The sequence below is a fragment of the Oryctolagus cuniculus genome, chromosome 12 (genome assembly GCF_964237555.1).
Source record: "Oryctolagus cuniculus chromosome 12, mOryCun1.1, whole genome shotgun sequence".
Taxonomy (NCBI): domain Eukaryota; kingdom Metazoa; phylum Chordata; class Mammalia; order Lagomorpha; family Leporidae; genus Oryctolagus; species Oryctolagus cuniculus.
Window position 1 is genome coordinate 105,589,335 of NC_091443.1, and position 12,941 is coordinate 105,602,275.

The following is a 12,941-nucleotide window of genomic DNA, read 5'->3' on the forward strand; positions in this document are numbered from 1 at the left end:
TCTGTAGAGCAGCCAAAAGATTGCATAAAGCAAACTGTGCAGGCACAGCCCGGGAATGGGCAAACAGCAGCAGCTGCTCCCCATAGTGGATCCCCAAAGCCAGGAATGTGAACGCCCACGGCGAGGGAGGGGGAGCCTGCAGCCAACCCCCAGTGCAGCAAATCCACCTGGGGGCTGTTGCAGTCTGCATCCCGGATCAAGGGGATTTCCCGGGCCTGGCTCGGCGGTGTTTCGTTCCTTTGACTCCTGTCCCATCCATAAAGATGAAGACATTCCTTCGCAAGGTTTTAATATCAAGGCTGCGTGCCTGGCCCCTGAGAAAGTCCATGCTTCCTCCTCTCTCGCCCGGTGCGGCTTTGGCTTCCTGCGCTCCAGACAGAGCCCTGCCTTCCCCCCTTAAAGCCCCTGGAATTGCTTACTCACACCGAAATCCGCTGCCTCAGGGGTTTCCAGCCAGAAGTAAACCTTCTTTTCAGAGGCAATCAGGCAGCAGCCCGGGCAGGAAGGGGGCGCCTGCATGCCGGCTGGTTCTCTGTAGACAGCAGATCAGGCCGGGCCTCCCCTCTCCCTGACCCTGCGGGAGGAGCCCCCACGGGCCAGAGCAGAGAGGCGCCCAGGGCCAAGGGGTGGGCAGCCGGGCAGGGACTCAAAGGGGCATCCACATCTCCACTCCGCAAGTGGGGAAACGGAGACTGGGCACAGCACTGCATCTGCCCAGTGTCAAAATCTGGGTTTGAACCACACCTTGTGAATTTCCACCCACACCACCTCGGGCACGCCGGGTCAGTGCTCTCCACGCGGCTGGACCCAGAGCTCAGCCTTGGGGCCACGGTGCCTCTGAGGGTCGAAGAAGCCTTGGTGTGAGACGCTGGGTCCTCGGTGACTTAGGGCATGGATGTGTGGGGGACACCTTCTTGGGGAGACAGTCTCCAGGCCTCAGTCTCTAGCAGGTTGAGCTCGGCCAAGGCTGGCTGTGCAGGCTGGCACCGCGCACCTCTGGCCTGTGGGGTGTTTGATTCAGCCAGCACTGACTGCAGGTCTGCAGTGGGGTGGCCGTAATGCTCCAGGGGCTTGGAACTTAGGGGCAAATAGATCTCTGCCAACCCCCAGGGTGCAGGAGCAAGCAGCAGGGGCCACACTGCTGCGCAGGTGACCATGCCAGGTGGCAGTTGACTGTGTGGGCCGCAATACATGGAGTCCTAAAACCTGCCTCCCAGGACCCCGTGGGACACCAACTGCCATTCTGTGGGTGGAACACACTGCCTCCTCTCTGGGCCTAGCACCCCATCCGTACAAATGGAGATCTGTGTCCAATACACACCCGAGGTCCACCCTGGATGCTATAGGACACTACCCGTGCCCTTGACCTTGTGGGCCCTTGGTTTCAAGACCAGATATGACCCTGCCATCTGCTGTGCGGCCAAGGGCATGCTACTTGCCCTCTCTGGATCTCGGTAACCCCAACTATCCCCTGGAGATGACAATAATTGTACTTAGCTCAGACTGTGAACAGGAAGTGAACAGCTAATTACAGTACTGAACCAAAAAAAGGGGGGGAGGGGCTTGTGTGAATCAGTTCTGCTGCAAATATGGTGTGTTGTCAAACTGTGTTTTAAATCTTCGTCAAACCTGTCAGGATGATGTAATACCATAGTCTAACGACTGTCCTAAAGTCGCTGTGTATGCATGAAATGGACCTCTTTTCGTCTGACTGCCTTTTAAAGCCCTTGCTGAACCAGGGTGTTTTTTCACTTTTTATTTTTGAACGCTTTGTTTAGCGGAGCATTAGGCCTTTGACTATACTGCAGATTGTAAATGTGTTATCTCAAAACTAAATACATCAACAAATACAATTTTTTAAAATAGAGTTTTGCCAAGGGGTGTTCCTAGTTAGCCCTGAGTAAGTGGGGGTCGTGCCTTAGTCATTAATATTCTGATAATCCAAAGAACGAGGCTAGATATTTGTCTATCTTTCCATATGTACGTCTTTGGATGACTCAAAGAAGAGTGGAAATATGCACAGTTATGCACTAGGAAAACAAAGCCAAATCCTTGCAGAACGGCCTGGACAGACAGATGCTCTGCTGTGGGCAGCTCTGAGCTCTTCCAGGTGGCCACTGGGTGACTCCCGGGGCCCCTCCAGCATCACACGCCACAGTGGGGGACAAGGCATTCTCAGCCCCCCTTATACATGGCGCCCGCACCGCCCAGCCAGCCCCTAACTGGCTTCTCCCTGCCTGCACCTCTGAGCTGCGAGTCTCCCAGCGGTGACTGTGCTCCCCGCCAGCTGCCTCCACCGTCCAGCCTGTGTCCTCCCAGGCCGCTGCCCGCACTCCTGGACCTGGAGCTGACGCGGCAGGTGCTCGGCTCCCGCTCTCCGTGAGCAGGAGGAATGTTTACTGCTCCTGTGGTCCTCAGGCCCCAGTCCCCGTGAAAGGAAGGTGAGGCAAGATAAAGGCTGAAGACTTTCCCCAGGTCCAGTCGGAGCTGACTCAGCCAGGGAGCTGGCGGCTGGCATTGTGTGCTCCCGGCAGACCTCGGGACTCCACCAGCCACACCCGGAACGATCACATCCGAGCCTCTGGGGATGGGACGAGGCGTCGAGAGTGGAGACCCGCACGCACTGCATCAGAGCAGGAGACCCCTGCAAACCCTGAACTCCTTGTTCACCTTCGTCTCGCCCCCCTCCCCACAAGCTGCACCCTGGAGATTTCTATGGGATCAGCTACACATCAGAGTCACTCAAAACTTCCCCGGTGACTCCAAAGGGCGGCCAAAGCTGAGCGCCACTGTTTACATGGACCATCCTAACTTAACTGTAAAAGTCCCAAGGCTGGGGCCAGTGTGTGGCACTAGTGGTTAAGTCCCCACTTACAACACCAAAACCCCTTGTGAGGAGCCTGGTTCGAGTCCCGGCTCCTCCATTTCCAGTGTAGTTTCCTGAAGATGGGCACCCTGGGAGCCAGCAGATGACCACTCATGTATTTGAGTCCCTGCCACTCACATGGGAGACCTGGATGGAGCTCCTGACTCCTGAATGTGGCCCGGCCCAGCTCAGGTTGTTGCGGACATTTGGGGGCTGAACCAGAGGAGGACAGACCGCTCTCCACCTGTGTCTCTGGACCTCTCTCTGTGTGTCTCTCTGCCTTTCAAATAAGCACAAACAAACAAAAGATCCTAATACTTAATCTTAGCCAAAAGGAAAGAAATGTACCTGTGTGGCTGAAATGCAAGTGTGGCAAGTGAGGCTAGGTCACTTTGCAGGAAGTGGAAGCGTTAGCAGTTAGCGAAGTCCTGATCTGTAGCTGTCTTTACCCGCAGGTGTAGCTGGACTGGTTCATGTGTCACAAAGTTACTGCCACTTACCAATCCAACAGAGATACATTCACACGGGTTTGATGGAAGCAGCGATACGTGATAAAGGACCAATCAACAACAGAACACATCATTGTCTTTAATACAACAAGAAGAAGTATGAGTTAGCTAGAGCCATGCAGAGCTCTGGCTGAACACATGTGTCCTGTAAACCGAAAGAGACAAAACTGTGTAACGAGTCTGTGCCGCGTGCTCAAGAGAGGGTCCGGGACGGGACTTTCAGATCAGATGGGATTTGCTGCTCCTGCCTGTTTTATCAAGTAGGAATGCCTAAAAGTCCAAAGCTCTTTAGCTCCTGTATGCATTATCCCGCTAGTATAAGGGAGCCTTGGGAGTAAGTCCCCGTGCCCACCGTGCCGACCACATAGCAGCTGTTCTCACAGGAGAGACCCTAAACCCAGTCCCAGAGAGCACATGTGAAGAGGCAAACGGTCCATCGACCGACAGGTGCACAGGTGCAGCTAGACTGGAGGAGGCAGTCCCAGGGTCCCACTGCACGCTCCAGGGAACGTGGTCACCCATAATCAGGTGTGCATCTCAAGACAGCTGTGAGAGAGGATTTCAAATGTTCTCCCCGCAAAAAAAGTGATAAGTGCTTACGATGTGGCCAGGCAAACCACCCCGATTGGGTCCTTACCCAGTGTGTACACACACTCAAACATCACACAATACCCACCACACGTGTATGATTAGTCGATGCCGATCGAAAAATTGAGTTTCCAAGAAGTGCGCACAGAACACAGAGGCTGCCCTCATCCTCAGGCAGGGGCGGCACGGCTGGGCCCCCGACACCCCAAGACAGGTCTGGGGCTCTTCGGATCCCCTGCAGCCCTGGGGCTTCCCCAGCAAGGAGCGGCGGGGTCCTCCCCCGGGCGCAGGTGCAGGTGAGCCCGGGAGGCTCCAGAGGCTGTGAGTGACAGCCACCTACCCTTATCAGTTCTCCGTCCAACAGTCAGAGTCACAAAGCTGGGCTGGAAAAGTGATAAGGGGATGTGACTGGCCGAGACGTCTTGGCAGAGCTTGGCAGGGCCTGGTGAGCGCTGACGCTTGATGATTTCCCGGCTGAGCACCCCCTCCCCCCTACCACACCTGATCCTCTCTGCGTCCCCTCCCCCGCCCCCAACCTGTCTGTGCCACTCTGCTTTGTTCCAGCCGCCCCCCACAACCAATCTCCCCCACTGACATCTCAACAGAAATCGAGACACGCAGCCCTGGACTGCTAGGGAAGGGAGCAGATTCTTTGCATTTTCTAAAAAAATAATAATAATAATTAAATGTAAATTAATTTAAATTTTAAAATTAATAAATAGCACCAAAGTTGATAAAGTCTTTACCCAATGGCTCCTGTCGGTCTGGGGCCGGGGGGCCCAGCGGCTCCTGCTCCTCCCCAGGGCTCTGCTGTGGAGTCCACACCCACATGCCATTCATAAAGTGTCCAAGGCAAGTCTCCTCCTCCCACCAGGATTGGCCCTCGGAGGGGCTGGCCCCGGGCCAGGGCCCATCAGCTGCAAATCCACACCAGCTGGAGGTGTCCACTGGGCTGCGAGGTTGATGGGATTAGGCCGGGGTGGAGTTTCTTTATCGGGAAGGGAAGCCTTGTGGCGCCCAGCTCACTGCCCCATCAGGCCGCATTCCTCTCCCTGCACTGGCTGCCCCTCCATCCTGACTCCTACATGTTCAGAGTCTTTGAAAACCAAGAAGGAGGGCCAGGACGTCCCCTGCAGGCTCTGCACCTGCTGTGTGCGAGGACAGAAGCAAAGAACTGCGGTGTGCGGCGAGCAGGAAGGGACGCCTATGCGGCGTTGCACAGGCAAGACCTGCGCCCAGACACCATCTGCCTGCCACGTCCCGGTTATGCAACCTGCGGCCGATTCTGGAGCCTCTCCCGGCCCTGGTGTCCTTAACTGTGTGACAGAGGGCCTGACACGCCCAGGCCCGGTGTAAGCTCTCAAAGAGAAGATGAAGGAGTGAGTTCACACTCACACCTAGGTTCAATCCCACGTCAGTGACCTCCCAGCCATGTAGCCCTCAGCAGGTGCCCTAGGTCCTCCAAATCTCAGGCCCTCAGCCTGCAAAGTGGAAGCCAGAATAATGACCTTGAAGGGTTGCCCTGGGGCTTCCAGTACATGGGAGTGTTTCCAAATATTCATGAAAGAAAATGGAATTTAAAGGTAAGCTTATTTTGGTGAAAAAAATTGAAATCCACACATAGTTCTTTTTTTTAAAGATTTATTTATTTATTTGAAAGAGTTACACAGAAAGAGGAGAGAAAGAGAGAGAGAGAGAGAGAGAGAGAGAGGTCTTCCATCTGCTGGTTCACTCCCCAGATGGCCACAATGGCCAGAGCTGCGCCGATCTGAAGCCAGGAGCCAGGAGCTTCCTCCGGGTCTCCCACATGGGTGCAGGGGCCCAAGCACTTGGGCCATCTTCTGCTGCTTTCCCAGGCCACAGCAGAGAGCTGGATCGGAAGTGGAGCAGCCGGGCCTCGAACCAGCGTCCACATGTGGGTGCAGGGACCCAAGTGCGTGAGCCATCACCTGCTGCCTCCCGGGGTGCCCATTAGCAGGACGCTAGAATCAGAAGCAGAGCCAGGACTCGAACCCAGGCTCTCGGATATGGACCGCGAGTGCGTCAAGCAGCCCGCTAACGACAGCATCAGTCACCTGTCCCGGGGCCTGGGTTGAATGCTGACTGACCGAGTCACCTGTGGGCTCTGTGTGAGTCCCAGCCTCTCAGGACACCCCACACATCGCTCACATCTGCAAAGTGCCCGTGACGTCTGACTCGTTCAATGAGAAGAGCGAGCTAAAGTCTTTAGCACAGAGAATTCGACAGACGTGTAGCTGCGATGGTGAGCGAGATACCACCACCACGAACGGCGTGCGTTAATGCAGGAGACAGCGCCAGCTGGCCGCTGCGTCCGAGAGGTCCCCAAGGCTGAAGTGCCCACTCCGTGAGGATGGTTCCCGAGAAGGAGCTTCCGCCCCTGTAGAGGAGATGCCAGCAATAGGCCTACTCCTCTGTAGCCGGCTCCTTAATCAGGACAAAGGGTCACACAGCCCCGGCCCCCTGACTCCTCACGGCAAAGTGTCAAAGGCCTGGTGAGCCAGAAGGAACCAGGGCCCCTGGCCCCTGGGACACACAAGCCAATCCCGGACAGGAGCAGGGGAGTGCTTGCATGCTGCTGGAGTCTGGCTATGTGAGAGGAAGAGCCAGGCTTGTAGTCAGTGGTCTTGACCCACCCCAGGGTCCCCAAGGCCAACCTCTAGGGCAAGCCCAGGCTGTCCAGTGACAGCGTACATGGCCCAGCCTCTTGTTTACAGATGGGAAGCCGGAGCCTGGGTTGAAGCCCGGCCAATTTCCCCAGGACGTGACTGTCTCTCTCTGTCCCTGGACCAGAGTGTATGTAGGACACAGATCATAAAGCCAGGTGTTTGCAGGGAAGAGACGAGAGCGGGGGGAGGGGGAGATGCCTGCCTAACAGCTGGACCACAGGGCCAGGCATCACCTCCCAAGGGCCCTAATTGTGTCCATGTCTTTTTCCATGAAGGCAGTACCTGGTTCCCTCGTGGTTCCCACAAGCCTCATCTTTGCCCTTAATCGACTTCAGTCTCCAGCCATACCAATCGGAGCTTGAACTAGGGGGGTTGAACCCACAGAGTGAGGAAAAGGACAACCCCTTATCACCCTCTACACCCCACTGAAAGCCAAGTAGAAGAGGCTCAATTTTCTAGACCCCTTTTCCTGACTCCGAGGCCCACGTTGGGTGTCTAAATAAGACAGATGCCTTGCTGTGCGTGGATGGCTTGCTGTGTCTCTTACTGTCTCCTATCATCACGTCATTGAATTCCTCTGCGTGGAGCTTCCTCCAAAAGGCATTGAAGAGACCACGTGTCCCTGGGGACTACTGAAAATATTGGGGTACTGACGTACATGCTGGGAGCAGAGACAGCCGCACTTCCTGGGGTGGCGACCGAGAGACCTTTGGCTGCTTCCCTGGAGCAGAGACGGAAAGGGACTGGAAGGCAGAAGGAGTGGCTCATGGAAGGCAGGGAGGTGGGAGAGGGGGGCCTCACTGGGGGACAGCAGATGGCGCCGCGGGAAGTATTGGTGGGGAAACAGGCTGGAGGTTGAAGGTCCGAGCCGGTCACGCCGACACCGTGGATCTCGGGTTAATCAGCAAGCAACAGGAAGTTGTGGGCTTCTGAGGAAGCTCACGTCTGATTCAAGGTGCTAAAGGGGAGGAGACGGTTTGGGAAGAGAAAGGCAGAGGAGGAAGCCATCGGGCAGCCGCCGGTGAGAGAGGGAGGGGGTTTGAATCAAAGCATGGCCAGGGCACATGCCCTTTTCATCGATTAAATCTGAAAGTTAGCACATTCTCCAAATTACTGAACAACGCAAGCCACAACACGTACATTTGGAGAACATCTTCACGTCTCACGCTGGAATCATAACCAGGAATAAAACAAAAGAAGACGATTTTTATTCCATAAATGGAAAGCCAGGAAGTTGATGTTTCAGGCCAGACTCTGGCTCCCTGCTCGCCTGTGTCCTAAGACATTCATTGTCTTCTTCCTTGTCTCAACTTCTTTTACAGACAGGAAGACCTGGCCAGGCTAGGTCTGATCTCGCCGCCTGTGGACCGCAAGGGAGTGATTTCCCCACACCACGTAGCCTCTTTCTCAGCCCCCAACACCCTCATCCAGCGAAGGAGCAGTCCCTGAGACCCTAAGGTCTGCTACCCCTCACCTGTCGACAGACACAGCCGTCTCCTTCTCCCACCCCACGCCTTGTCCTTGTTGTTTGATTGGCACCAGGGACAGGGCCTGAGCTTCTGGTTCCAAGTTCAGCTCACCTCCTTCTTCAGGCTCCCAGCAGCCCTGGGCAGTTCATACGTGGGGCTGGCTCAACCCTTTTGAAGGGAAGCCAAGATTGGGGAGAGCAGTCCGAGCGAGGGCACTTCAACCATAAAGCTCCCCTGGAAGTCCCATTCCAAGGGTTCCCCCCAAGAGCAAGGCCACCGAGCAGATAAAGGGGGTCACCTGCATAGCAACCTCTGTTGTATTTTCTCTGCTCATGGAGGGAGAAGCCCCAGGTGTGTGCCAGGCCCACGAAACCCATCAGTTGCAAGTCCATCCCTCGGTCTGCGCACCCGAAACTTCTCCCACTGACTTTTTTAAAAAAATTTCTTTCTGTTTCCATTCCACTCATGTACATTACATTCTTTGTATATTAGTTACCACAAAGCAGAAAAAAAAAAAAAAAAAAAAAAAAAACAGAATAAGTCAGTCTTTGGGGGACTGGCTTATTTCACTAAACCTCATGGTCTCCAATGGCAACCATTTTGTTGCAGAAGACAGGATTTCATTCTTTTCTTATGGCTGAGTAGTGTTTCCCAGTCATCCGTTGATGGACATCTGGGTTGATTCCGCACCTCAGCTATTGTGAATTGAGCCGCAATAAACACGGAAGTACAGATCACTCTCTCGTGTGCTGATTTCATTTCCTTTGCGTAAATTCCCAGGAGTGGGCTGGCTACACCCCACTGATCGTGTCCCCGACACTCCTTTCAAAACTTGCTCCAAATCTTTCATGGCTGAGTTGTAAGACAGCAAGCTACTCCACCTCAACAAAGACCTGTGTCACTGGTACAGGGCTTTGGCTCCTGAAACGCCATCAACGCAAAGAGGGGGCCCACAGCCAGGGCGTTGTATGGGAGGCTTCCCGCACAGCCTGGCCATAGCCGCACCCCCCGCCCCCAGGGTCAGACACCCGGGGTCAGACACCCGGGGTTCCCTTGGCTCTCTCACTCTGGGGTCACAGAATGGAGACCCTCTCCAGCCCTGTTTCACGTCTGCCCGGTCTTTCACTAAACCTTTAGCTTGCTCATCGCTGAAGCGTTAAAGCCCCTTATACGTCCCTCTGTGTCTCGTTTGACTCGAAGTTGGCAATCAGGTGTTTCGGGACCAGGTCTCCTTGGGGTCCCTTTGTCATCTTTGTGCAGAACCGCAAGCAGATCCAAAGCAGTTAAGCTACTGGCCCAAGGAAGCCAGCGCGTGGGAATCAGAACCAGGAGCCGGTTTCTCCTACAGCACCCTCCCCCTCCAGACGCCCCAGCAAGCATAGGAGCACCACCTCCGACCGGTCCCGCAGAGACGCCGAGCCGGGCGTGCCTGAAACTGCTCACACTGTTCATTAGCCCTGAGACCCCAGGACGCGGCCAGTCCCGGGGCGGCCGTGAAGGTGCAACTCGGCCGCGCCGTGCAGGCCCTCCGTGTGCGCCTCCCCCAACAAGCGCCCTGAGAACCCTGCCTGCCACTTTCTGTGACTCCTCCAGCCTCGACCCACTCTGCGTGGGCACGGACCCCACCCCTGCACTTCGGCTGGGTGGTCCGTCACATCAGCTTTGCATCTCACATAATCCTTTCCTGCCGACTGACTGGTTCCCTGTCTGCCCGCCCGCCCGCTAGGAAGTCCCTTCTGGACAGCCCCGAGGGTGACCTCAACTCGCCACCCCTCCCTTCCCCACCCACACCCCCACCCAACTCCGAAAGCTGGCATGGACCTCCTGACCCAGGGCTGGGGGCTGTCGCGGGCTGTGGAAGGGACCGTGTCAGGATGGGCAGAGAGAAGGGAAGGGACAAGATGTGAGACCCTTTCTAGAGCGAGTGCTGCTCCCCTGGCCCCAGCTGCATTCGGGAGCAAAGAAGGCCTGTGTCTCCTCCCCCGGTCTCCATCCGGCCCCCGGCTCACTCCACCCGGCTTAATGAGCTCAGGAATGTGCCCAGTTGAGACGCCCAGTGTTTGCTTTGGCCCCTTTGAGCCGAAACGTGCCCCGGGCTCTGCCGATCCACCTGCAAGATTGCACAACTCCGTCCTCGGAGAGCATCCGTTGGCAAGCAGCAAGCTACGCCCTCAACGGGGCTCAGAGCCTGCCTTGCATTTTTATCAAGGGTCACAATAAACATCTAGCAGGCCCGGCCTGCGTAGAGCGCAAGCCTGGGAGGGCCCGATCCGGGAGCTGGCTCCAGCTCGGGGGTCAGCCTGGCTGCCCGTGTCCACTTCAGAGCTGGTGGTGGCCGGTGTCCCCCCTGCACACAGACACATCTGCGTCACCCCGAGGCCCACTCGCCAGTCTGAAGGCTCGTCCAGACAGCACAGCTGCCCGTGCTGGGCTCTGGCAGTGTGGGCAGCCTGGTGGCTCAGGCCAATGGGCACATCTGGGACGGGTCTTGGAGGCAAGGGGTCTTTGTCCCGGAGGGGACAGAAACAGCGGCTGACACGCCTCTGTCCTTTGTTGTTCCTGGTCTTCCCTGCTAGGAGGTAAATACCAGGAGGCCAGGAAACTTGTCTGGTTCACCCACTGCTTCCAAAGGACCAGGTCAGGGACCAAAGACACAAGTGCTCTAGAGAGAGATCATGGAAGACGCACTTGATAGAAAAGTTTGAAAGATATGGGCACCGGTTCGAGACCTGGCTGCTCCACTTCCGATCCAGCTCTCTGCTATAGCAGAGAAAGCAGTAGAAGATGGCCCAAGTCCTTGGGACCCTGCACCCATATGGGAGACTTGGAAGAAGCTCCTGGCTCCTGGCTTCGGATGGGTGCAGATCCAGCCATTGCGGCCATCTGGGGAGTAAACCAGCAGATGGAAGACCTCTCTCTCACTCTCTCTCTCGCTCTCTCTGCCTCTCTTTCTCTGTGTAACTCAAATAAATAAATAAATAAAATATTTTAAAAAACCCGTAAATCCTGGGAAAAAAGATAAGTTTTTTCCTGCCCCCCCATTTTTTTCTTTTTTTTAGAAATCTGTGCACACAAGAGGTCTTCAAAAAGGCCAAATTTTATGGAAAATGTGGATCATACTAAACTAACCCACATGTTCTCTCTTAGGCAGAAGTTTAAAAATAGCTGATCTGAAGACAGAACAGGGATTACCAGGCACAGGGAGGGAGGGGAGGTTGGGGAGAGGGGCTGGGGCATGGGGAGGGGGCACAGGCAGAGGGAACAGCACAGAGGGGCGACAGCGCCCACCCGCAGACTGAGAGAAGACCTGGAGGTGGGGCGCAGGAAGGCTCTGATGCGAGAAAAGATAGGCCGGCGCCACAGCTCAACAGGCTAATCCTCCGCCTGCGGCGCCGGCACACCGGGTTCTAGTCCCAGTCGGGGCGCCGGATTCTGTCCCGGTTGCCCCTCTTCCAGGCCAGCTCTCTACTGTGGCCCAGGAAGGCAGTGGAAGATGGCCCAAGTCCATGGGAGACCAGGAGAAGCACCATCAGCGCGGTGCACCGGCCACAGCACACTGGCCGCGACAGCCATCGGAGGATGAACCAACAGCAAAAAGAAGCCTTTTCTCTCTGTCTCTCTCTCTCACTGTCCACTCTGCCTGTCAAAGAAAAAAAAAAAAAAAGAAAGAAAGAAAGAAAGAAAGAGAAAAGATAAAAAGATAAGGAAATGGAACGTTCATCGCTACTGCTTATTTTTTTTTTTTTTGAAGATTCATTTATTTATTTTGAAAATCACAGTTACAGAGAGAGAGAGAGAGAGATCTTCCATCTGCCAGTTCACTCCCCAGATGGCTGCAATGGCCAGGGCTGGGCCAGGCTGAGGCCAGGAGCCAGGAGTTTCATCTGGGTCTCTCATGTGGGTGCAGGGGCCCAGGAATTTGGGCCATTCTCTGCTGCTTTCCCAAGTGCATTAGCAGGGAACTGGGTCAGAAGTGGAGCAGCCGGGACGGGAACCAGTGCCCCTGTGGGTTGCCGGCGTTGCAGGAGGTAGCTTTACCCGCTACGCCACAGCACCGGTCCCAAAGCTGCTGCTTACTAAGCCCACACCCCACATCAGAGTGCCTGGTTCATCAGTTTCCCATTCAGCTTCCTGCCGCAGGAGGTGGAGTGAGGGTCCCCCAGCTGAGAGCGTGACCGCGGGAAGACCAACAGGCCGTCCTCATGTGCACAGCACTCCCGGGCGCCCAAGCTGCGTGCGTGTCTTCATTTCCACACCCGACCCCAGCCCTCCAGGGTCTCAGTCCTTGCCTTCTCCACAGACTCCGCCCAGGCTCCGTAGGCTCAGCCAGCACTGCAGGATTTCAACCATCAGCTCGCATGTCACCCGCGGGTCTTCCCCACTCTGCCGCCGTCTGGCAGAAGACACTTCCTATTAATATCTGCCTAGAAAAATGGAACATCAGAAATCCCCCATGCAGGGGCCCGGTGCTGTAGCGCAGTAGGTTAACGCCCTGGCCTGAAGCGCCGGCAACCCATATGGGCGCTGGTTCGAGTCCCAGCTGCTCCACTTCTGATCCAGCTCTCTGCTGTGGCCTGGGATAGCAGTAGAAGATGGCCCAAGTGCTTGGGCCCCTGCACCTGCATGGGAGACCTGGAAGAAGCCCCTGGCTCCTGGCTTCCGGTCGCCGCAGCTCCAGCCGTTGTGGCCATCTGGGGAGTGAATCAGCGGATGGAAGACCCTCTCTCTCTGTCTCTACCTCTCTCTCTGTAACTCTTTCAAATAAATAAAATAAATCTTTAAAAAAATAAAACATGCCCCACGCTTACACAACCATGTATAG

General features: G+C 55.7%; 1 non-coding gene across 1 annotated transcript; it reads right to left on the minus strand.

Moving 5' to 3' along the window:
* Positions 1 to 4,301: 4,301 nt before the first annotated feature.
* On the minus strand, positions 4,302 to 4,364 carry MIR184 (microRNA mir-184). The gene has a single exon (NR_162559.1). It is a non-coding gene; the product is annotated as a microRNA mir-184 (primary transcript).
* Between the last annotated feature and the right edge of the window lie 8,577 nt (positions 4,365 to 12,941).